General features: G+C 35.8%; 1 pseudogene; it reads left to right on the plus strand.

Moving 5' to 3' along the window:
• Window positions 1-8,693: 8,693 nt before the first annotated feature.
• LOC129541535 (COMM domain-containing protein 8 pseudogene) lies at window positions 8,694-9,245 on the plus strand (annotated as a pseudogene).
• Window positions 9,246-25,384: the final 16,139 nt, after the last annotated feature.

Raw genomic sequence — 25,384 nt, forward strand, 5'->3', positions numbered from 1 at the left:
CAACCAGTCCAACCTAAAGGAGATCAATCCTGGGTGTTCATTGGAAGGACTGATTCTGAAGCTGAAACTCTAATACTTTGGCCACCTCATGTGAAGAGCTGACTCATTTGAAAAGACCCTGATGCTGGGAAAGATTGAAGGCAGGAGGATAAGGGGATGACAGAGGATGAGATTGTTGGATGGCATCACTGACTCAATGGACATGTGTTTGGGTAAACTCTGGGAGGTGGTGATTGACAGGGAAGCCTGGCATGCTGCGGTTCATGGGGTCGCAAAGAGTAGGATATGACTGAGCAACTGAACTGAACTGAACTGACGGGGAGTTATGATGTGGGCCATCTCTTCGTATACTTACTTGCTTTCTATACATCTTTTTTGATGAGGTGTCTATTAAAGGTCCTTGGCCCATTTTTGAAGGGGGCTCTTTATTTTAATATCATGAGTCCTTTGTGTATTTTCTGCAGTATTGATTGTTCAGAAATGTATTTTGAAAATATTTTCTCTCAGTCTGTGGCTCATCTTTGACTTCTGTTGACACACTCTTTGACATAACAGAAGTTTTTTTTTTATTTTAATGAAGCCCAGCTTATTTCTTTTATGTGCCTTTGGTTTTATATCTAAAAAACTAGCATCATAACCATGGTCGTGTAGATTTTTCACATATGTTGTTTTCTAGGAGTTTCATTATTTTTCTATTTACATTTCTGTCTATGGTTCATTTTGAGTTCATTTTTGTGAAAGGTGTTAAGTCTGTTTCTAGAGTTATGTTTTTGGAAGTGGATGAACCATTGTTCCAGTGTCATTTATTGAACAGACTGTCTTGACTCCATTGCACTGTCTTTGTCTTTCACCAAATGTAAAATTGTGTGCTATGTGCTTAGTCACTCAGTTGTGTCCTTTGCCACCCCATAGACTGTAGCCTGCCAGACTCCTCTGTCAGGAGAATCCCCAGGCACAAATACTGGAATGGGTTGCCCATTTCCTTCTCCAGTTTGGGGTTCTTCCCAAACCACGGATTGAACCCAGGTCTCCTGCATTACAGGAAGATTCGTTACCATCTGAGCCACGAGGGAAGCCTATTTCTGAGTTCCATATGTTGTTCTTTTTATTTATTTTGTCTGTTTTATCAGTGTTACCACACTGTCTGATTACTGTTCAGTTCAGTTCAGTTCAGTTCAGTCACTCAGTCGTGTCCAACTCTCTGCGACCCCATGAATCACAGCACGCCAGGCCTCCCTGTCCATCACCAACTCCCGGAGTTCACTCAAACTCATGTCCACAGAGTCGGTGATGCCATCCAGCCATCTCATTCTCGGTTGTCCCCTTCTCCTCCCACCCCCAACCTTTCCCTTTATAATAATTCTTTAAGATGGTATTATCAGTCCACCAACTTTGTTCTTTTCCTCAATGTCATTTTGACTATTCTTGGGTCTCTCCATTTAAATGTTAGAATAGGTTTATGCATATCCATAAAATAACTTGTTGGAATTTTGATTGGGATTACATAGAATCTGCAAATCAAGAAGAACTGACATCTTGACAACACAGTCTTCCTATTAATAAACATGGAGTAGCTCTATATTTATTGTTTTTATTTGACTTTGTATTTCAGTTTTATTATTTTCCTCATATTAGATCTTACACATAGTCTGTTAGATTTATACCTAAGTATTTCATTTTGAATGACACTAATATAAATGGTATTGTGTTTTTAATTTCAAATTCCTCTTGGCGTATAGGGAAACAATTGACTTTTGTATACTAAACTTGTATTTGGTAATCTTGGTGTAATTACTTACTATTTCCAAGAGTCATAGGGTAACTCCTACAATATTTTAAAATTTATCTCTAGGGGTTTAACCAGGTTCCAATAGTAAATATCAAAGGAAAATCCCTTTGGCCTTCTAGCAGTGAGAGGGAGAGAAACCATTTTGAAATAATTCAAAGCACCTTGTCCTTCTTAACAAGGTTTGCCCTCAGAGGAAACTAGTTAACCAGAGTCTAACCTGCCATAGCAAAATCTAACTGACCTGGGCTAGAAAAGATCTAAAACCAAATATCTAAGTTTCCAACTTAGAAAATTAGAAAAAGAGGAGCAAATTAAATCCAATGTAAGCAATAAATAAGAATTAGAGTAGAAATCAATGAAATTTGATACAAGAACACAATAAAGAAAATCAACAAAATCAAAAGCTGATTCTTTGAAAAGATTAATAAAATCAGTAACACTCTGGGCAGGCTAATTAAGAAAAAAGAGAATCAAGTTACTAATATGAGAAATTGAAGAAAAGGTATCATTACCCCATGGAAATTAAAAAGATAATCAGGGAATACTATGAACAATCCATGCCTACAAATTTGATAATATAAATGAAATGGACCAATTCCTTGAAAGACACATACTACAAAGTCACTCAAGAAGAATTAATTTGAATAGTCTTATATATTAAAAACTAATCAACAATTAATAACCTTCCAAAAGAGAAAGTACCAAACACAAATTACTTCACTTTTGAATTCTAACCAAATATTTAAAGAAGTTATATCAATCCTCTACATTCTCTTTCAGAGGATAAAAGCAGAGAGAATACTTTCTGAATCTTTCTATAAGGCTATCAGTACCCCAAAACCAAACCAGACAAATATACTACAAGAAAACTGCAGACTAATATCCCTCATGAAAATAAATGTAAATATCCTCAACAAGATATAAATAAATTGAATCAAAAAAGTATGAAAATAATTATGCAGTATGGCCAAGTGGGACTTATCTCAGGTATGTAAAGTTGTTTCAACATTCAAATATCAATTAATATAATCATTACATCAATAGACTAAAAGAATGAAAAATCTCATGATTATATCAATAAGTATATAAAAGGCATTTGATAAAATCCAATATCCATTCATGATAAAATCTCAGGAAACTAGGAGTAAAGGAGAACTTTCTTAACATGGTAAAGTCTGTAAGACTTTTATCTTAAAGTCTGTAAGACAGTTATCATCAAACTTAATGATGAGAAACCTAAAGCTTTCCTTTAGGTACAAGGCAAGGATGCTCCCCTCACCATTTCTTTTCAACATCATACTGAAATTTTTGGCAATAAGGCAGGAAAATGACACAAATGGTATATGCTAATCAGGAAGGAAGATGTAAAACTGTCTTTGTAAACAGATGACATAACATGTCCTCCTGGGAGGGCTTCTCAGTTGGCACTAGTAGTAAAGAATCCACCTGCCAATGCAGGAGACGTGGGTTTTATCCCTGGTTGGGAAGATTCCCTGGAGGAGGAAAGAGCAACCCACACCAGTATTGTTGCTTGGAGAATTCCATACACAGAGGAGCCTGGCAGGTACAGTCCGTAGAGTTGCAAAGAGTTAGACATGACTGAAGTGACATAGCATACACCCACATCCTCCTTGAGAAGACAGCCATCTGTAAGTCAACCAGAGACTTGGAGCGAATCTTCTCCTCACAGCCCTTGGAAGGAACTGACTCTGCTGATATTTGACTTTGAACTTCTAGAGATAATAAATTTTTATTGTTAAAGTAGTCAATTTCAATAAGCAGAAAAATGTAAAAATAATTTTATATTACAACTAATGAAATTAATTTATAATCTTTAATAAATGTTTTTGGAAAAGGGGAAGACATTGGTCTATCACAATAATTTCTGATAGTGCAGTTCTATTAATTTTTATTTTTAAAAATTTTAATTTTAAAGCAAATTATTGAAATAATTCTAAATTCTAATTAGTTCCAATTTTAAAGAAATTATTAAAACTCAGTAGACTATTTCCCTTATGACCTAAAACTCACATCAAAAACATCACACACTGAAGTTTCCTAGCTATCTCATTGTTTTAAATTATATACACAAATTAACAATCCAGATATAATAATAATAGTAATAGAATTGAAGCAATTCATGTTCAGTTTCCTCACTTTTACGGTGACTGGTGCATCACTCCTATTTGAATCCGTTGTTTATAAAGACAGGATCCACAGGGTTTGGAGTACATACCATGCTGGAAAAGAGCTCAAACAATTCTGAATCATCAAAGATAACTCTGAAAAGGAAGACTGGTAACATGGTGTGAGTCACAGGCAAAAAAGATGCTAACTTGAAGATTAAATTATTAATTGTGCAATAACTATGTACTGTGCTGTGCTCAGTTGCTTAGAAGTTCTTAAACATCAGCATAACAAAATGCACTTTTTTTTCGGTAAAAACTATTGTTGGTGAATTATGATAGTAAAAACAGAACATTTCAGTAAGTTGTGTTATTATTTTTAACTTCTCTATGGACTATGCACAGTCTTTCTCACTGCACCTGGGCAAATGCATCCCTTTCAGAAACCAGGAATGTGTTGTTATAAAAGTCAATGAACAACTTATCTTAAGGAGGAAGGAACAAGTTAAATTTCACCAATGGTTAACTATAATGAACACTGAGTAAGCAATGAGAATTAACTTCTATAATCATGAAAATGGAGGTCATTGGTGACCTTGACTAAAGCAGTTTATTGGTGTGGGGAAAACATTGACCAGAGTAGGTTGTAGAGTGCGTGAAGAAAAGGAATCGAATTTGAGAACGTAGACAACTACTGAGGGGTTCTTCAGTTCAGTTCAGTCGCTCTAGTGTCTGACTCTTTGTGACTCCACGGACTGTAGGACACCAGGCTTCACTGTTTATCACCAACTCCTGGAGCTTGCTCAACTCATATCCATCTAGTCAGTGATGCCATCCAACCATCTCATCCTCTGTCATCCCTTTCTCCTCCTGCCTTCAATCTTTCCCAGCATCAAGGTCTTTTCCAATGACTTGGTTCTTCGCATCAGGGGGCCAAAATATTGGACTTTCAGACTCAGCATCAGTCCTTCCAATGAATATTCAGGACTGGTTTCCTTCAGGATTGACTGGTTGTATCTCCTTGCAGTCCAAGGGACTCTCAAGAGTCTTCTCCAACACCACAGTTCAAAAGCATCAATTCTTTGGCACTCAGCTTTCTTCATAGTCCAACTCTCACATCCATACATGACTACTGGAAAAAGGGAAAGAAAATAAATTAATTAACAGCAGAAAAGGATATAGAGTAGAAAAATATTTATAGAGATAAAAGAGGTAAGCATATTTCCATGCTCAGGGTAAATCATTCAGCAGTGAAAATGAAAGTTGTTCAGTCGTGTCTGACCATTTGCCAACCCATGGACTATACAGTCCATGGAATTTCTAGGCCAGAATACTGGAGTGGGTAGCCTTTCCCTTCTCCAGAGGGTCTTCTGAACCCAGGGATCGAACCCAGGTCTCTCACATTGCAAGTGGATTCTTTACCAGATGAGCCTCAAGGGAAGCCCAAGAATACTGGAGTGAGTAGCCTATAGCTTCTGTATTGGATCTTCCCAGCCCAGGAATTCAACCGGGGTCTCCTGAATCTCAGGCTGTTTCTTTACCAACCGAGCTATCAGGGAAGCCCCAAGTCTTTCAGCAGAGAGGGGTGAAAAGAGATAAGTAAAAATTACAGGAGATAGAGAAAAAGAGTGAAATCATTGATCAAATAGATCAAGTGATGGTTTTATAGGCCAACTGGATGTGTTAGTAGAGTTAGATTTAACTCATGGACTTTTGCCAGTTGGGGTAATTGGATAAAAGATGCAAGGAGTTTGAGGCTGTTGTCTTGAAAACATGAAACAGAGGACATAAGGCAGTGAAAAAATGGTAAAATCTGTGAATTAATAGTATAGAACATCACCTTTAAATAAATAGTATATAAATATTTTTGTATAATCGAAGGTTTAAGTAGTGGAGGTAAATCTCTCTAAAACTTATATGGCATAATGTTTATATGGAAATAGAAAAATGTAGATCTTTTTTCTAAAAAACGTTTTGTAGAAAAAACTTAACCATTAAAATTATTAAATGAGACCCACTTTCAGGAGAAAAAGTTATACACGTTATTCTCTTCTTTAGGAAACATTAAATAACAAATCACCATTAGTGCATTTATTTAAATAACTAATGAGAGCCTACTGCATTTAAGCAGGTGTGTTACGCATTGGAGACAAAAATATGATCTAGTTAATTATAGCATTTACTGGAGGAGCCATAGAGTGGTGTAGCAGAGGGTCAAAAATGGATGAGAATGTTGCAGGCAGGGAAGCAGCATGGGTGAAATCACCAAGGTGTGAAAAGCACAGGATGGATGCAAGGACAACTTCAGCGTGAAAGGAGGGAAGAATGCTCACAGGTGAACAATAGGACAAGAAGCTGGCTGGAGACCGATAAGCCTCAGTACCCAGTTGCACAAATGAGTAAAAGCCAGTTTGCATCTTGAGGTTGTAGATGACATGTATACATTTCTTACGGACTGTAAAATGGGCCAACGAACACCAGAAAGATAGGAAAACTTTTCTTCTGAAGTAAGAATAACCATCTCCATTTAATAGACAAAAGGAGGGGGGAACTAACAAATATGGTAACTTATGCATTTTTTTTCTGAAATTATAACAGAAGCAAATAGATTACTACATTCCCTAATGAGGAAGCCGCAAACTTAATTCTTAGGAATTGTCAGGCTTATGAATTTGTTGCTAGGTAGTCCTAAAATAACCTTCAGATTCCCTGCTTCCACTGATGAAAGGTCAGGGTCTGTCAGCATGTTCTCCATTGAGCTGAGGAAGGCAGAATTGAAACATCCCTAATATGCTGGAAATAAAGGCAGTGTCCTGATTTTACCTGCTGGCAGCCAAAGTCCTTCAGTAGATTGGTGTTTGTCTTCTCTTGGGAAATCACCAGAATGCAACTGCCTTCATTAATGTTCCTTTCCTGCTCCTCTTTCCTACTGCCATGGCTTAGTGACAGGCCTCCTGAAAGATGGTAATGTAACAGGACTGTTACAGAATTAAAGTCCAGGCTGTTTCAGTGAAGCAATGTATTCAGTTAGATGTCCTGCCTGCTGCAGTAAAACAGCTTAGAAACAAAACACTGACTGTATAGGAAACAATCTCAAAATTGATTGGCCAAGAAACCAAGGTGTTAAACTTTGCTAGTGCAATATTTTGTCATAAAAAAAGAATATGAAATATTGTCATATTTCTCCATAACCCAAGAGATGATGAATCCAATATGTTTTTTCTTAAGAAAAAATCACAATGTTATTTTTTGTTTTTAAAAAAGATACTATTTTTCACAGTATGATAATCACTTATTAAATGACTAGGTATGTTGGAAAAGAAAATTAGTATAAAAACAACCTCGAATTTTGAGAACTAGCTCTTATTGAAAGGTTATAAATTCAATGAATGATAATCTGGCATGCTTGAATTCCTCCTGAAGACTAATTTTCATTAACTTATGTCTCAACCATAAATAATGCTTATATGGTATTCAAAGAGGGGAACAAAAGAGAAAATCAACACTTTAGAACAAATTCTGTTTTACTTAGTTTTGTTTAGTTTTAAGTTTTTGTGGAAGTTCTGAGAGGCAGTTTCTGATCATTTGTCCACATTCATGTATCAGAAACCACAATCCTGAGAATTAATATTAAGGGTTTTTCACTCTAAAAGTTTCATAGGTAAAGGCAGAATATGTGAAAATGAAGACAATGGGTTGGATCAACTGATACCTTCAGATACTTCTCAGATCTCACACATTTATTCTGTGGACATAGCACTTGCAGAGAAATGTTAAATTTCCTGTATATATCCTTGTTTTTAGGCCTTTTGTCATTACTTGGAGAATTATACTGAGACTTCTCTCAAACATTGGAAATATAAATATAAGAACAAACTGTAAATTTAAACTGTAAAAATAATACATTAATATCCAAGTAAAGTCATCCCAAGGAAAAGAACTCCCAGGTTTGTGGGAATTGACTATCCTTGTTGTATTTTCATAACTAATGAAAAAATAGTGGAGGAAGGGGAAAAGCTGGAGGAAAGCTGTGAGTTGATTAAGCTTAGATTCACAGAAGAAGGAAAGTAAAAGTCAGTAGTTTTCAATCAAGCTGTAGTGGGGAAGGCAGGGAACACTGAAGCAGATGACAGAGTGTAGAGGCTTTGGTGCTATTATCATGGCTGTTCGTGTTCTAAAGGCTTCCTTTGTGGCTCAGACCATGGAGAATTTGCCTGCGATGCCAGAGACCTGGGATTGATCCCTGGGTCAGGAAGATCCCCTGAAGAAGGAAATGGCTACCCACTCCAATATTCTTGCCTGGAGAATCCAAGGGATTCTAAACGACTAACACTTTCATTTTCACTTTTTATGTTTTAAAAATGTATAAGGAGATGTGGGCATTTTGAGTGTTTTAAAAATTTGATTAAATCACTCCAGTGAGAGATTATTCATAAGCTTCCCTTATTTAATTTGCTTTGCATAATATCCTCACTCCCAAATTTTCATTTTATTAGATTTCCACACTCACTGAAATCAATATCTTCACTCATGTGACAAATTTATCTAAGACTAAACATAAATGCATAAAATTTACGGTTTACTACTGAAGTTTTTTGGGGACACTTAATATGAATCTGTTTCAGAAAGACACTAATTGTTTCCTAAGCAGAAGGGGAGATTGTGGACTAAGTTAAATAATCTTAGATAGCAGACATATAAGATATGGTAAAATGTAGGTTGAGATAAGAAATACAAATCATAAAAGTTCCTTGTAACAGTCCTAGCTTCTTGCAGGGATGGAGCCGGAAGAGGGGACACCCTTGTGGCAGCTGCAGAAGCTTCCCGCAGAGCGGGGCTTGCAGCTTCTTCACAAAATAATTGATGGTATTTGTGGCCGAACTTATCCTCTCTACCAGTATTATCACAGTGTTTGGGATTCAACAGAATGGATGCATGTTCTAGAAAACATTACCACCTTTTTCAAAGCTGTAGTTGGTAAAAATTTATCTGACGAAGAGATATCTCAACGGTTGAAACAGTTGAATTCATCTCATCAAGAAGCTATCATGAAATGCTTAAAAAGTAGGAAATATGAAATCAAGAAGAATCTGTTGGAAGAAATAGTTGATATTTCCTCTGCACAACTACAGGATTTTGATTGGCATATAAAGCTTGCACTTGCTAGTGACAAGATTGCTTCATTACAAATGCCACTTTTAAACCTTCATCTAGATGTAAAAGAAAATGGTGAAGTCAAGCCATATTCTGTTGAAATGAGTAAAGAAGAGCTGCAGAATCTAATAGATTCCTTGAAAGCAGCTAATAAGGTGGTTCTGCAGTTGAAATAACTGAAAATGATGAATACCAACATTATCAGATTCCACTGGTTCAACTGATGCACAAAGAGAATACCATGTGTTCAGAAAATCTGAGTGGCCAGCTGAGAAAGCAGCAGTGTTGAGATTACAAAGACAACAGTTTATCAGCATCCCTAAAGAAAAGGAAATTATATGGTTGACAGGAAATGCATAAAAACATGAAAGATGAAAAGTCTGTAAACACAGTTTATATTTTCATAATGACTGTTTTGCTTCATTTATTAAATATTTGAAAAGGCTTTACAGATACAGTTTTATGGTAAGCTAAAAATAGACTCTAAAGTAATGTAAACATACAAGCACAAATATACTTGAATATTGCTTAAAGAGCTATGTGAATAGCAAGGATGTTTATTATGGATATATTTGGTGGTTCACTTGTGATATTTTTTAAAAATAATTTTTTAAAAATGTATAAGCTGCATCTAACTCAGGAGATTCCATGCTTTTCTCATATTTCAAAGGAAAAGTTATGTAAAATTTTATAGAGAAGCTCTCCAGACTTGAACTGGAAGGAAAAAAAAAAAATCTGGGTGAACGATTTAGAATTTTGAATTCTAGGAACTGAAATATTTTATTTGAGCATAGATAAAAACAACACTGTTACTTACTTCTGCATTTCTGTCTGTTCAGGAGATTATGCTCTGATAAAAAGAATATGTGTCACTGTATAGTGTATACTTTATTACCCCAGTATCTACTAAGACTATATAGGTCCCTGTTTATTGTAAATTCTTAATTTGTTGTAAACTTAATGAAGTTTTGGATGTTAACAACTTCATTGGAAAGCAAACCATTTTTAATTTCAGTGACCTTTAGAAACAAGCATTCTGAGCAAATAAAAATATATTATCTTAAAAAAAAAAAAGTTCCTTGTAACAATACACTGCATACCTCGGGCCATAGCTTTGCTGTGTGCAGATCCATTTTTTAAATTTTCATTTAAATGTTTGACCTTCAAAATTCATTCAAAATAATAAAATATTATATTTACATGGATAGAGGACAAAAATAAATTATTATTTTTTATGAAAATTTTGCTTAAAATTATAAAAGAAAAAGATATAGATATTTTAAAAAGTGAAAGGCTTTCAGTTAACAAAAAATTTCTTACATAATTCAACATTTTCTAGCATTATCAATGATTAATTGATTCAGAATTTCTAAGTTTACATATTTTAACTTAGATTAATTATGCATTCTAAGAGGCATTAACCAACTAATATTTGAATTTTTTCTCAAATTTTCATTTACATCTGCTGAAGAAAAATTACTACTAGATTAAAGATTGTATTCTAGATTTATTGGAATTTTTTTAAAAAGAGACTAATGCTTACCTTGTTTTATTGAACTGTATCATCCATACTGAAAATATTTGTACTCAATTTTATGATGTAAAAAAATAAAAAATGTCGGGGGTATAGTTGTTAAATTTTTTTCAGTATATATATATATATATATACTTAAAAAATATATACATATATATAAATACCATGAAAAATCAAGTTTTTGAAACCATTAAAAGAAATGATAGGCAATCTATTTATTGATAGCTTATCTATTGTCTAGGACCTACTGTATAGCATAGGGCATGTGTGCATGCTAAGTCACTTCAGGCATGTCCAACTCCTTGTGACCCTATGGACTGTAGCCCACCAGGCTTCCCTATCCATAGGATTCTCCAGGCAAGAGTACTGGGTTGCCACATCCTCCTCCAGGATAGTATAGCAAACTCTGTTCATAGGTTGAGTTGTAAAGAGTCCTAAAAGATTTAGTATACTATTAATTCAAGTTCAAGAATTTTTATAAAATTAATGTTTGCAGTTATTCAGTAACCACAGACCAAAAAAGAGTGTGATTAATATTTTTTCACTGCCATCACACTGCATACAAACAAGAAAATCTGAAGCACCAATGAATGGTGTTTATTGTGATCTAGCTGGACAATTTAAGTTGTGTAATATAAGACACACCATTGAGATGGAAACAGTACATAATATAATGAATAATAATGATTCTATGTATTCCTTCTAGCGTGAATCTACATATAAAAGATTTTTTTTTTTTCTGTAAAACACTAAAAAGAAAGATTCTGAGAATTTTTTTTTTTTTTTTCCTAAAGTTAGCACAGCTTTCAGTTTAGGCAACACCATTTGGAATTTGAGGAAAATAATACTAAGCTACAAAAGAATTAGAGAAGTTGTTCAATTCGGACATATGGAATTTTTAAGTATGTATATTTTTACTTTAAATCCAAATCAATTCTACCTAATAAAATTAACTAGTTTTTATTCACAACACAGATATTAAGGAAAACTATATATATGACTATATATATATATATATACACACACACACACAAAGTATATACTTTTTGCCACTTGATTTGTTTTTTAGAAAACACTGATGTAAAACATTTGGAAAAACTTGGATATATGAATCTACTTTTTTAAAATCAATAGTCGCTATTTTAAAAAAAATAGTAGATTAGCTCTGTTAGTTTTAGGGATGTACAGCCCAGGGATTCAGTTATACATATACATATATATATTATTTTTCAAATTCTTTTCTCATTTAGGTTAGTACAGAATATTGAGCACAGTTAGTAGAGAATATTGAGCAGAGTTTGTTATACTATCCTGGAGGAGGACATGGCAACCCAGTATTCTTGCCTGGAGAATCCTATGGATAGGGGAGCCTGGTGGGCTACAGTCCATAGGGTCACAAGGAGTTGGACATGCCTGAAGTGACTTAGCATGCACACATGCCCTATGCTATACAGTAGGTCCTTGATGATTACATATTTTAATATAGTAGTGTGCATATGTCAATCCCAAACTCCCAATCTATCATTCCCTCCACTATTCCCTCTGATAAACTTAAGTTCATTCTCTAAGTCTGTGAGTCTATTTGTTTTATAAATAAGTTCATCTATATCATTTCTTTTTTAGATTTGGCATATAAGAGATATCATATGATATCTTTTTCTGTCTGACTTACTTCACTTAGCATGATAATATGCAGGTCTTTCTGTGTTGCTGCAAATAGTGTTATTTCATTCTTTTTAATGACTAATATTCCATTGTATATATGTACCACATCTTTATCCATTCATCTGTCAATGGACATTTAGATTGTTTCCATGTCTTGGCTATAAAAAACAGTACTGAAATGAACATTGATGTGCATGTATCCTTTTTAACCACGTTTTTCTCCAGATATATGCCCAGAAGTGGGATTTATGGATCATATATTAGCTGTATTTTCCACTTCTTTAAAGAAATCTCCATACTGCACCCCAAGTAAATGAATACATTTTTAAAATATCAACACAAAACAATTTATCAAAGTGAAACCATTGCAGTAATATCAGAAAAGTAGATTTTAAAGCAAAAATGATTCTAATAAAGAAGAACATTTCATTGTAATACAAGGATACAGTCAGGAAAAGTTACATTTATAAATTTATATGCAATCGAAACACTCTCAGTAGATTGAACAAAACAGATCCAAATAAAAGGGAAAACAGACCAGTTTATATTCATAGCATGAAATTTGGCATACTTATGAATAATTATGAAAAATAGTTACAAAAATCAGTAAGGATTTATAAGTTTAGAAAAGCTTGATTAACAAAAATGGTCTAAATGAGAACTATAAGAAAATGCTTCCCAGAAGTCAGAATGCATGTACTTTACAAGTATACTTGGAATATTTTTTAAAAAATAAGCATATATATCTTCAGCCATTAATCAAGTCTCAAATAATGTCAAAGGATTAAGATTATACAAAGTATACTTTCTAACCACAGTGGAAATAAGTTAAAAACAGTACCAAAGAAATAACTATAAAATTCCCTATAAAATTTTCAATTATGAAATACATAGATTAAAGAAGAAATCACAGTATTAAGCATTGTTATTTTGAATGAAATAATAGTGGAAATAATACATAAAATGTGTTTGATTCATAAAGTGCAAGTTTATGGAAAAATATATAATGTTAAATTCAAATGTTAAAAAAAGGAAGAGATTTTAAAATAGCCAATAAATATCCATTTCACTGAATTGGAAAAATAGCATCAGGGAACTAAATCTTTTGATTCAGCCTTGTTTTCATTCAAAGTCAGAGATTTGCATGCACCTAACTTGGGCGACGAGTTGACTCACTGGAAAAGACTCTGATGCTGGGAAAGGTTGGGGGCGGGAGGAGAAGGGGACGACGGATAATGAGATGGCTGGATGGCATCACCGACTCTGTGGACATGAGTTTGAGTGTACTCTGGGAGTTGGTGATGGATAGGGAGGCCTGGTGTGCTGTGATTCATGGGGTTGCGGAGAGTCGGACACGACTTAGCGACTGAACTGAACTGAACTGAACTTGGGCAGTATCTGCTTAATCTTAGCCAGTGTTCAGTTCATTCCAGTTCAGTTAAATTGTTCAGTCATGTCCAACTCTTTGTGACTCCATGGACTACAACATGCCAGGACTCCCTGTCCAACACCAGCTCCCGGAGTTTACTCAAACTCGTGTTCATTGAGTCAGTGATGCCATCCAACCATCTCATCTTCTGTTGTCCTCTTCTACTCCCACCTTCGTCTTTCCCAAAATCAGACTCTTTACAAATGAGTCAGCTCTTCGCATGAGTTGGCCAAACTATTGGAGTTTCAGCTTCAACATCAGTCCTTCCAATGAGCACTCAGGACTGATCTCCTTTGGATGGATTAGTTGAAATTCCTTGAAGTCCAAGGGACACTCAAGCGTCTTCTCCAAAACCACAGTTCAAAGGCATCAATTCTTTGGCGCTCAGCTTTCTTTATAGTCCAAACTCACATCCATACATGACTACTGGAAAAACCATAGCCTTGACTAGACGGACTTTTGCTGACAAAGTAATGTCTCTGCTTTTTAATATTCTGTCTAGGTTGGTCATAGCTTTCCTTCCAAGGAGTAAGTATCTTTTAATTTCATGACTGCAGTCACCATCTGCAGTGATTTTGGAGCCCCGCCCAAAAAAAGTCTGACACTGTTTCCACTGTTTCCCCATCTATTTGCCATGAGTGATGGATGGTAGTGGATGCCATGATCTTAGTTTGCTGAATGTTGAGCTTTAAGCCAACTTTTTCACTCTCCTCTTTCACTTTCATCAAAAGGCTCTTTAGTTCTTCACTTTCTGCTTTAAAGGTGGTGTCATCTACATATCTGAGGTTATTGATATTTTTCCTGGCAATCTTGATTCCAGCTTGTGCATATCCAGACCAGTCTTTCTCATGATGTACTCTGCAAATAAGTTAAATAAGCAGGGTGACAATATATAGCCTTGATGTACTCCTTTTCCTATTTGGAACCAGTCTGTTGTTCCATATCCAGTTCTAACTATTGCTTCCTGACCTGCATATAGGTTTCTCAAGAGGCAAGTCAGGTGGTCTGGCATTCCCTTCTCTTTCAGAATTTTCCACAGTTTATTGTGATCCACACAGTCAAAGGCTTTGACATAGTCAATAAAGCAGAAATAGATGTTTTTTCTGGAACTCTCTTGACTTTTGGTGATCCAGCAGATGTTGGTAATTTGATCTCTGGTTCCTAATCTTTTTCTAAAACCAGCTTGAACATTGGAATTTTATGGTTCATGTATTTTTGAACCTGGCTTGGAGAACATTGAGCATTATTTTACTAGCGTGTGAGATGAGTGCAATTGTGTGGTAGTTTGAGCATTCTTTGGGATTGGAATGAAAACTGACCTTTTCCAGTCCCATGGCCACTGCTGAGTTTTCCAAATTTGCTGGCATATTGAGAGCAGCTCTTTCACAGCATCATCTTTCAGGATTTGAAATAGCTCAACTGGAATTCCATCACCTCCACTAGCTTTGTTCATAGGGCCTTCCTAAGGCCCACTTGACTTCACATTCCAGGATATCTGGCTCTAGGTGAGTGATCACACTATCATGATTATCTGGGTCATGAAGAACTTTTTTGTACAGTTCTTCTGTGTATTCTTGCCACCTCTTCTTAATATCTTCTTCTGTTAGGTTCATACCTTTTCTGTCCTTTACTGAGCCCATCTTTGCATGAAATTTTCCCTTGGTATCTCTAATTTTCTTGAAGATATCTCTAATCATTCCCATTCTATTGTTTTCCTCTATTTCTTTGCACTGATCATTGAGGAAGGCTTTCTTATCTCTCCTTGCTATTCTTTGGAACTCTGCATTCAAATGGGTCTATCTTTCTTTTTCTCCTTTGCTTTTTACTTCTCTTCTTTTCACAGCTAGTTGTAAGGCCTCCTCAGACAGCCATTTTGCTTTTTTGCATTTCTTTTTCTTGGGGATAGTCTTGATCCCTTTCTTCTGTACAATGTCATGAACCCTATCCATAGTTCATCAGGCACTCTATCAGATCTAGTCCCTTAAATGTCTTTCTCACTTCTATTGTATAATTGTTTGGGATTTGATTTAGGTCATACCTGAATGGCCTAGTGGTTTCCCCGCTTTCTTCAACTTCAGTCTGAATTTGGCTATAAGGAGTTCATGATCTGAGCCACAGTCATCTCCCAGTCTTGTTTCTGTGGACTGTATAGAGCTTCTTCATCTTTGGCTGAAAAGAATATAATCAATCTGATTTTGGTTTTTACCATCTGGTGATTTCTATATGTAGAGATTTCTCTTGTGTTATTGGAAGAGGGTGTTTGCTATGACCAGTGTGTTCTCTTGGCAAAATTCTATTAGCCTTTGCCCCGCTTCATTCTGTACCCAAGGCTAAATTTTCCTGTTACTCCATGTGTTTCTTGACTTCCTACTTTTGCATTCCAATCCCCTTAATGAAAAGGACATCTTTTTGGGGTGTTAATTCTAAAAGGTCTTGTAGGTCTTCACAGAACCATTCAAATTCAGCATTACTGCTTGGGGGATATACTTGGATTATGTGATATTGAATGGTTTGCCTTGGAAACAAACAGAAATCATTCTGTCATTGCATCCAACTACTGCATTTTGGATTTAGCCAGTGTTCAGTTCAGTAGCTCAGTTCAAAAAGATAGCAGTGTTTGGATTTGGAAACAAATCAGAACAACTTAGAGTTCTCAAGAACTCACTTATTTTTCAGGTGTAATTGAAAGATAATTTGTTTCCTATAGAAAGTATCTTTTTTTTTTTCCTAAATATTGTCCATACTGCAAAATTGTGTATTATTTTCCAGGCAGCAGTAGATATTGGTCAAATGTTTCTCACGATTTTGTCCATTCTACAGTATCAGTATGTACAAGATAGTTATGAAGTGCATTAGTCGATGATACTTTCTATTTTGGTGATTTAAACCATATCTGGTAATAATGAGGGATTTCCTTTATCTTTCTTAAAAATATTTCCATCATTCTTTGTACTACTTTTTAACTGAAGTATAGTTGCTTACAATGTTTCAGGTGTATAGCAAAATAATTTAGTAATATATGTGCTTAGTTGCTCAGTCTTTGTAACCCCATGGACTGTAAACTGCCAGGCTCCTTTGTCTATGGGGATTCTTCAGGCAAGAAGACTGGAGTGGATTGCCATGCCCTCTTCCAGATGATCTTCCCAATCCAAGTGTTGAATCCTGGTCTCCCGCATTGCAAGCAGATTCTTTACCATCTGAGCTGTGAGGAAAGTCCCAGTGAATACATATGAATACATTTGTATTCATTTTCAAATTCTTTTCCATTATAGCTTATTAAAAGATACTGCATATAGTTTCCCGTGCTGTAAGGTAGATCCTTGTTATCTATCTATTTTATATATAACAAGGTATATCTGTTAATCTCAAATGCCAATTTTTCCTTCCCTCACTTCCCCCTTTGGTAATCATAAGTTTGGTTTCTATGTCTGAGTCTGTTTCTGTTTTATGAAAGTGTTAGTCTCTCAGTCATGTCTGACTCTTTGTGACCTGATGCACTGTAGTCCGCCAGGCTTTTCTGTCTGTGGAATTCTCTAGGCAAGAATACTAGAATGGTTTGCCATTTCCTTCTCCAGGGAATGTTCCAGACCCAGGGATCAAACCAAGGTCTGTTTTGTAAGTAAGTTCATTTATGTTTTCTTTTTTTTGGTTCTGATATAAGTAATATCATATGATATTTGTCTTTCTCTGTCTGGCTTACTTTACCTAGTATGGTAATCTCTAGGTTCATCCATGTTGCTGCCAATGACATCTTTTCATTGTTTTTTACTGCTGAATAATATTCTATTTTATATGCATATATATTTATATGTATATGTATATATGCACCATATTTATCAGTTCATCAAGCCAATGGAATTCAAGTTGCTTCCATGTTTGCCATTGTAAATAGTGCTGCAGTGTACATTGGGGTGCATGTATCTTTTTGAATTAGAGTTTTCATCTTTTCCAAATATATGCCAAGGGGTGGAATTACTGCATCATATGATAACTCTGGTTTTAGTTTTTAAAAACCTCCATACTTTTCTCCATAGTGGCAGCCCCAATTTACATTCCTACCAACAGTGTAGGAAGGTTTCTGTTTTTCCACACACTCTCCACCATTTATTATTTACAGAGATTTTAAGTGTGCAAGTCTACAAAAGTCTACAAATGCCATCCTGACTGGTGATACAAATGCCATCCTGACTGTAGTTTTGTAGATTTGAGGTGATGTCTTGTAGTATTGATTTGCATTTCTCTAAGTATTCACAATGTTGAGCATCTTTTCATGTGACAATTGGTCATCTATGTATCTTCTTTGGAGAAATATCTATTTAGGTTTTCTGACCATTTTTAATTTATCTTATGTTGAGCTGCATAAGCGGTTTGTATATTTTGGAAACTAAATTTTTTTGTTAGTTGCCTCATTTGCAGATATTTTCTCTCATTATTTGCATTGCCTTTTCATTTTGAAGATGGTTGTCACTCTTGGTAGTTGACATGATACTATACATACCTCCAGAAAACTAATAGAACTCAACAATGAATTTGGTAAGTTACAGGAATAATATTAATATACAGAAATCTGTTGCATTCTATATGCTAACAACAAAATATCAGAAAGAGAAATTAAGGAAACAATCTAATTTACCATTGCATCAAAGAGAATAAAATGCCTAGGAATACATTCATAAAACAAAGATCATGGTATCTGGTCCCATCACTTCATGGGAAATAGATGGGGAAACAGTGGAAATAGTGTCAGACTTTATTTTTTAGGGCTCCAAAATCACTGTGGATGCTGATTGCAGCCATGAAATTAAAAGATGCTTACTCCTTGGAAGGAAAGTTATGACCAACCTAGGTAACATATTAAAAAGCAGAGACATTACTTTGCCAACAAAGGTCCATCTAGTCAAGGCTATGGTTTTTCCAGTGGTCATGTATGGATGTGAGAGTTGGACTGTGAAGAAAGCTGTTTGCCTAAGAATTGATGCTTTTGAACTGTGGTGCTGGAGAAGACTCTTGAGAGTCCCTTGGACTGCAAGGAAATCCAACCAGTCCATTCTAGGGGAGATCAGTCCTGGGTGTTCATTGGAAGGACTGATGCTAAAGCTGAAACTCCAATACTTTGGCCACCTCATGTGAAGAGTTGACTCACTGGAAAAGACTCTGATGCTGGGAGGGATTGTGGGCAGGAGGAGAAGGGGAGGACAGAGAATGAGATGGCTGGATGGCATCACTGACTCGCCTGACATGAGTTTGAGTGAACTCTGGGAGTTGTTGACGGACAGGGAGGCCTGGCATGCTGTGATTCATGGGGTCGAGAGAGTCAGACACAACTGAGCGACTGAACTGAACTGAACTGAACTGAAATAGGGAAAAGAAGACCTATATTCCAAAAACTATTTGATGCTGATGAAAGAAATTGAAAATAGTATAAAGACAGATGGAAAGATATATTTTGTTCTTGGATTGGAAGAATCCATATCATTAAGTACTACTACCAAAGGCAATTTGCAGAGTCAATGTATTACCTATACAATTACCAATGGCATTTTTTACAGAACTGAAAGAAAAAAAAATTGTATAGAAATAGAAAAGACCCCCAAATAGCCAAAAACAATAGAAGAACAGAGCTAGAGGTATCAGGGTCCCTGACTTCTGACTATACTGTAAACTTACAGTAATCAAAACAGTATGGTACTGGCACAAAAACAGACATATAGATCAATGGAACAGAATAGAAAGCCCAGAAATAAACCCATGCACTTGTGGCCAATAGATCCATAACAAAAGAGGTAAGAATATACAATGGAGAAGAGACAGTCTCTTCTGTAAGTCATACTAGGAAAACTGGATGGCTACATGTAAAAGAATGAAATTAGTGCATTCTCTAACACCATACATAGAAGTAAATTCAAAATAGATTAAAGACCTAAATGTAAGACCAGATGTTATAAAACCCTTAGAGGAAAACATAGAATATTCTTTGAAACAAATCACAGCAATATTTTTTTTAAACTTGTCTCCTATAGTAATGGAAACAAAAGCACAAATAAACAAATGGGATATAATTAAACTTAAAAACTTTTACACAGCAAACAAAACTGTAAACAAAATCAATGTTCTTCATAGATTTAATTAAATTTTAGATATATCTGAAAATTATTTAATAAAGAAGAATTATCAAATCTTCTGTGGTCTTTACAAATAACTATAATCCATAGTGAATAATTCGAGCACTGGAAAATACCAATGAATGCTATTGGGTATTTGGATAGCAGTTACGATCTAGCAAGGATTATAGCACAACACACAATCACATGTCAAAATTGTGACTTTAATGAGTAATTTTGCTTTCAAAACTTTTCTCTATTTTAGAACAATATTCATAGGATTTGTGTAAAGTATACGGGCCTCTTAATTTTTTCTATTAATATTGATTTTGTTCACAAGAATGGATCATCATTACCAGGAAACACAAACACACACATATTTCATAGCATCAGCTACAAGACTGAGGCTGCTTCTTTTCAACTAGCTCCTGCTCCTATTACCCAAAATGACAACCTTGACACATAATTCCACATATCAGCATTTAAAAATTTTTAGCCTCAGAAATTTTTTGCATTTTCCCAATTGTGCAACTGATTTGTCTTATGACTTGGAATTTGGAAAGGCATTGCCGGGAGCCAGAGAGGAAAATCCTACCCGTGGCAAAGGTCAATTTGGGAAGAGGCCTGATGGGCAAAGGCTAATCAGGACTTGAGGAACCCCCTGGACTTAGCCGAGCATCTACCCTAAAGAAAACCAGAGTCTGACTGCCTTACGCCTCTTACCAAGTCCTCTAATACTTATGGGGGCTTCCCCCCAACCACCTTTCTCTGAAAACATTAATTCAGAGCTGTAGTTAAAAAGTTCTCCTCGGCTTAATAGGAGTGTTCCAATCCAAGCCCCTCTGATAGCTTTCTAACTTGCATGACAAATTTGTCCGGGCTCTTACAACTACGAATGTGACTGTTTACAGCCTCCCAGCCATGTAAGGACAGAAAGCTTAATATTCTAAAATACAGGAATTTGTTGAGGAAGTTAAAATCATTAGAATAGTACTAAAAAAGATTTCATTGTTAAATCAATGCTTGCTGCAAAGTTTCCATATTTTCTATTGTATCCTTGGAAATATATTAATCACATATAGAGAAAATAAGTAGTAGCCTTTGATTTAACCACATCAGATTTTAAGTTAATAAATTCCTTTCTTGTAGCTACTACACCCTTGCCTTATAGGAATGTAACTTTGTCATGTGTCTTTGGAGAATAGCGCCTGACTTTAGGAAAATCACCTTGAAAGAATATAAGCCTTTTTCTGAAGGAAATGGTAACCCACTCCAGTATTCTTGCCTGGAGAATCCCATAGACGGAGAAGCCTGGTAGGCTACCGTCCACAGGGTCGCAAAGAGTCGGACACGACTGAGCAACTTTACTTACTTACTTACTTAACCTTTGTTAGGAGAGAGGGCCATAAACTGTTAGCAGGCCTCCTGGCCAGAAGATGATGTAAACCACCTAAAACTTTTGTATATCATGGGACATACAAAAATAAGCCCTGATCCTGATAAGGGTCAAGATTGCTGACCCCGCATGATTTTGGCGTGACTCTATACTTCCCTTTCTCTATTTTTTATATGCACAACTTAGGGTATAAAAGCAGCACTGGAAAATAAAGTTTGGGCCTTGCTCACTGAAGCTCGGTCTCCCCGTGTCGTTCTTTCTCTGTTTCCGTCCTTTTCTCTATTCTCCTTTTTCTGGTTGAGATCCTTGGAGCGCTGGGCCCTCTGCGTTTACTTATCTGCCTGGGCTTCTAAGACCCACTCGATGGGGTGCCCTGGTGGGGTGCCTCCAGTGATTCGAGAGGGCGCCTGCGGCCTACGTAAACAGAGCAAACCCCATGCTGGGGTTTTATTGGTTTTCTGCGTAAACCAAGGAATTATCAGCCCCTGTCTCTCTCTCTCTCTCTTTCTCTCTCTCTCTCTCTCTTGCTGACGCCGACGCCGTTCATCCCGAGGATACCCTGGGTCCATATCGAGGCAGGTCCCTGATAACGGACCTTTGTTGTCAAAGTAATGTCTCTGCTTTTTAATATGCTATCTCGGTTGGTCATAACTTTCCTTCCAAGGAGTAAGCGTCTTTTAATTTCATGGCTGCAGTCACCATCTGCAGTGATTTTGGAGCCCCAAAAAATAGTCTGACACTGTTTCCACTGTTTCCCCATCTATTTCCCATGAAGTGATGGGACCAGATGCTATGATCTTAGTTTTCTGAATGTTGAGCTTTAAGCCAACTTTTTCACTCTCTTCTTTCACTTTCATCAAGAGGCTTTTTAGTTCCTCTTCACTTTCTGCCATAAGGGTGGTCTCATCTGCATATCTGAGGTTATTGATATTTCTCCCAGCAATCTTGATTCCAGGTTGTGCTTCTTCCAACCCAGCGTTCCTCATGATGTACTCTGCATATAAGTTAAATAAGCAGAGTGACATTAGAAGCTAACAACCAACCATATGAGGAAGAAAATAATTAGAATAATATTTCCCAAAAGATAGTGTCTGGGCCATCAACATCAATATTGCCTACACTGTTTTTAAGAATTCAGATCCCAGGACTTCACTTCATAATAGAGAGATTATCCATTATCCAAAAAGTAGAGCATTAATATGACATCAGTGGAAGCAGAATATTGTTCAAACAAGAAGCAATTATCTTTGGACACATCAAGTAAAGCACAGATACTTACTTATGTTTCATTAAGCTATGGATGAGATGCTGACTGCAGTTCCCAGGAAAGGAGCTTGGTGGTGCCATTCTTGCCGCTTGGGGTTCTCGCCAGCTGCAAAATAATCTGACTGCCATTTTCACTCTTTACTGTTTATTGTAAAAGGGAAAATACAGTTTAGATTTCTTTGGGTATGTGAAAAGAAATAAATACTAATGTATAGGTCTTCTGTAAAAACAAAGTGGCATAGAGGAAACTTTCAAAAAGCGGGAGATACCTGTAATTGAATCAAAATTGAAGGGTGACTATTCTCAGGAATATTCATTTTAAAGAAGTAATTTTATAGGTCTATAGAATAATGATCAAGCAAAAGAATGTTTGTTCTTTATTCATATCCCTCAGGCAATGGAGGTGCCAGTGGAAAGAACAATTGTAGCTATTAGATGTCTTAAGGAAGCACCTGAGCTACGAACGCCGAGTACTTGGGTATGTGTACTTCACAATCTCTCTTGGCCTCAGGTGCTGTGATAATACTTTCCTCCCTAGATGCAATTATAATGTGAGATTTCTTCTAGTCATTCATGGATGTTCTCAAGCCTATCAACTGAGCAGCTGCCATTGAAAGAAGCTGAATGGTGAGGATTTACAAGGAAGAATAACATGTAAATGGGTTCAGAAAGCTTAAAATCCAATAAAATCACAGGCATCAATGATGTAAGTTAAAATGAGATAGATTCCAGAGAAAAGGCAAAACCAACATACAATGAGACAAAAGAGAAAAAAGAAAAATCAAATCCACTGACATTAAGAGATATTAAGAACATCCTTTATGATGAACATAAAATTAAATTTACACCTTGAGTTAGGCAAAATTATGAAAGGGCAATAATAGAAGTCTTAAGGACAGGAAAAGAATTAAATCTCCCTCAGTATTAATTCATCGGAGAAGGCAATGGCAAGCCACTCCAGTACTCTTGCCTAGAAAATCCCATGGATGGAGGAGCCTGGTGGGCTGCAGTCCGTGGGGTCGCTGAGGGTCAGACACGACTGAGCGACTTCACTTTCACTTTTCACTTTCACACATTGGAGAAGGAAATGGCAACCCACTCCGGTGTTCTTGCCTGGAGAATCCCAGGGATGGGGGAGCCTGGTGGGCTTCCGTTTATGGGGTCACACAGAGTCGGACACGACTGAAGTGACTTAGCAGCAGCAGCAGCAGCAGTATTAATTCATAAAATACCCAATCTTTAGGTCATTTCTTTTCTTTCATTTCATTATATCCTTAACTACATTTTTTCCAGACATCTCTTTTATTTTTTTGTTGTAATGTTAGTATCCCAAAAATGCCTGGGGTGAGTTGTTGGTCTCCATACTGAAGGAATTTTCTTGCTTAAGTAAAAATATCACGTTGAGACTCAGAAAAAGAAAAATCTTTATAGATCTTAAGTTTAAAACTTAAAAGTATTAACAAATTCTTTATCTAAGGATCAAAAATCTTTTGAAGAGCTGTGGGTAAAGCACAACTGAGACTCTGTGTGCTTCGGGAGCAGATCTCTGTCAGTGGCTGATCACTACTGTTTCACTCGTATATCTGGATTTAAGTACATCACACTTTTCTTTGTAAATAGAAACTATGACTTAGATTTTATATATGAATCCTAAATACATGAGTGCTATATCAACCCACAAGCATATTGAAAGAATCTCTATGCTTTAAAACTATATTACTAAAAGCATCAATTAGCTAATATTGCTTCAATCCATTTGGATGATTTACATTCTCCAATCTATTTACATGAGTTCTAATTCTAAGAAAAATATTACAAATCTGAAAAGAATTGAAACATACTAATTAATTATGTTGATGTTAGGGTGGAGAGAGGATTTGAATATTTAAAAAGAAGAAAACAATCTCAAGTACACAAAGAGAACAAATTTATAACCTGGGAATTTCATTCAATAAGTAAATAAAGCAGTACATTGGCTTTCCGTTTATAGTAAGAGTTTATAATCCCATGCAAAAGAGTTCCAGAAGTAGCTAGTCCAGGACTGGTTTGGTGGTTCTGAAAACACTTGAAGGACTAAAGTTTCAGTGGTATGGTGGTGGGCGGGGAGTTTGTTGTTTGTTTTCTCTCTGATTGCCATAGTTTTCAACTTCAAGTACACAGTATGGCTACTGGAAGGCTTACCATTAGGTACATATTGCAGGAAGCACATGAGGGTGCCATTTCCAGATGAGAAAATTCCTTTTAAGGACTTCCAGAAATTTCAGTACTCTCACATTGTCCAACCTATGTAAAAGGCTATTTTGGAGAATTTTTCTTCATTCATTTGTTGTTGTTAAGCTTATTACATTTCTCCATCCAAATAAAAACAAAAATAGAGAAAAAATGAATATACTAAATTCATAAGTACCAATAGTAAACTCCATTGTAAGAAGATAAAGTAGTTTAAATTTTTATTTAATCTACAGGATAGTTATTCTACTCTGTTGTTGAACTTCTTGGAAAGGATGGCAGAGACGTTGTTCTGATTAAAAAATAAAAAGAATCAAAAACATAACTACTCAGAAGTTCATTAGGATCACATCAGGACTGGTTCTAGCTGTGATATGTTGAAAAATGTTTTTTCTGGTTAGGCTTTAAATGCAATTTAAAATAATTTTGTTCTTGGTTTTATCAATGTATTTTATTTGTGTTACTTTGCTTGTTTTCAGTATAAGTGGATTGTATCTAAAAAGTAATATTTCACTTAAAATGTCCACTATGTGTGTGTGTATGTGTGTGTGTGTGTATTAATACCCAGGAAATGAGTATATAAGGTTATATATTTCACTAAAAATTATAAGAAATAAGATACACTGAAGAAAGGAAAACCCACAGGAATGCTTTGAACCAAAATATTTCATAATATAAAGAAGATATCTAGTTTC

This window comes from Moschus berezovskii, chromosome 4 (assembly GCF_049115385.1).
Source record: "Moschus berezovskii isolate FMDL1 chromosome 4, NW_MosBer_1.0, whole genome shotgun sequence".
Taxonomy (NCBI): domain Eukaryota; kingdom Metazoa; phylum Chordata; class Mammalia; order Artiodactyla; family Moschidae; genus Moschus; species Moschus berezovskii.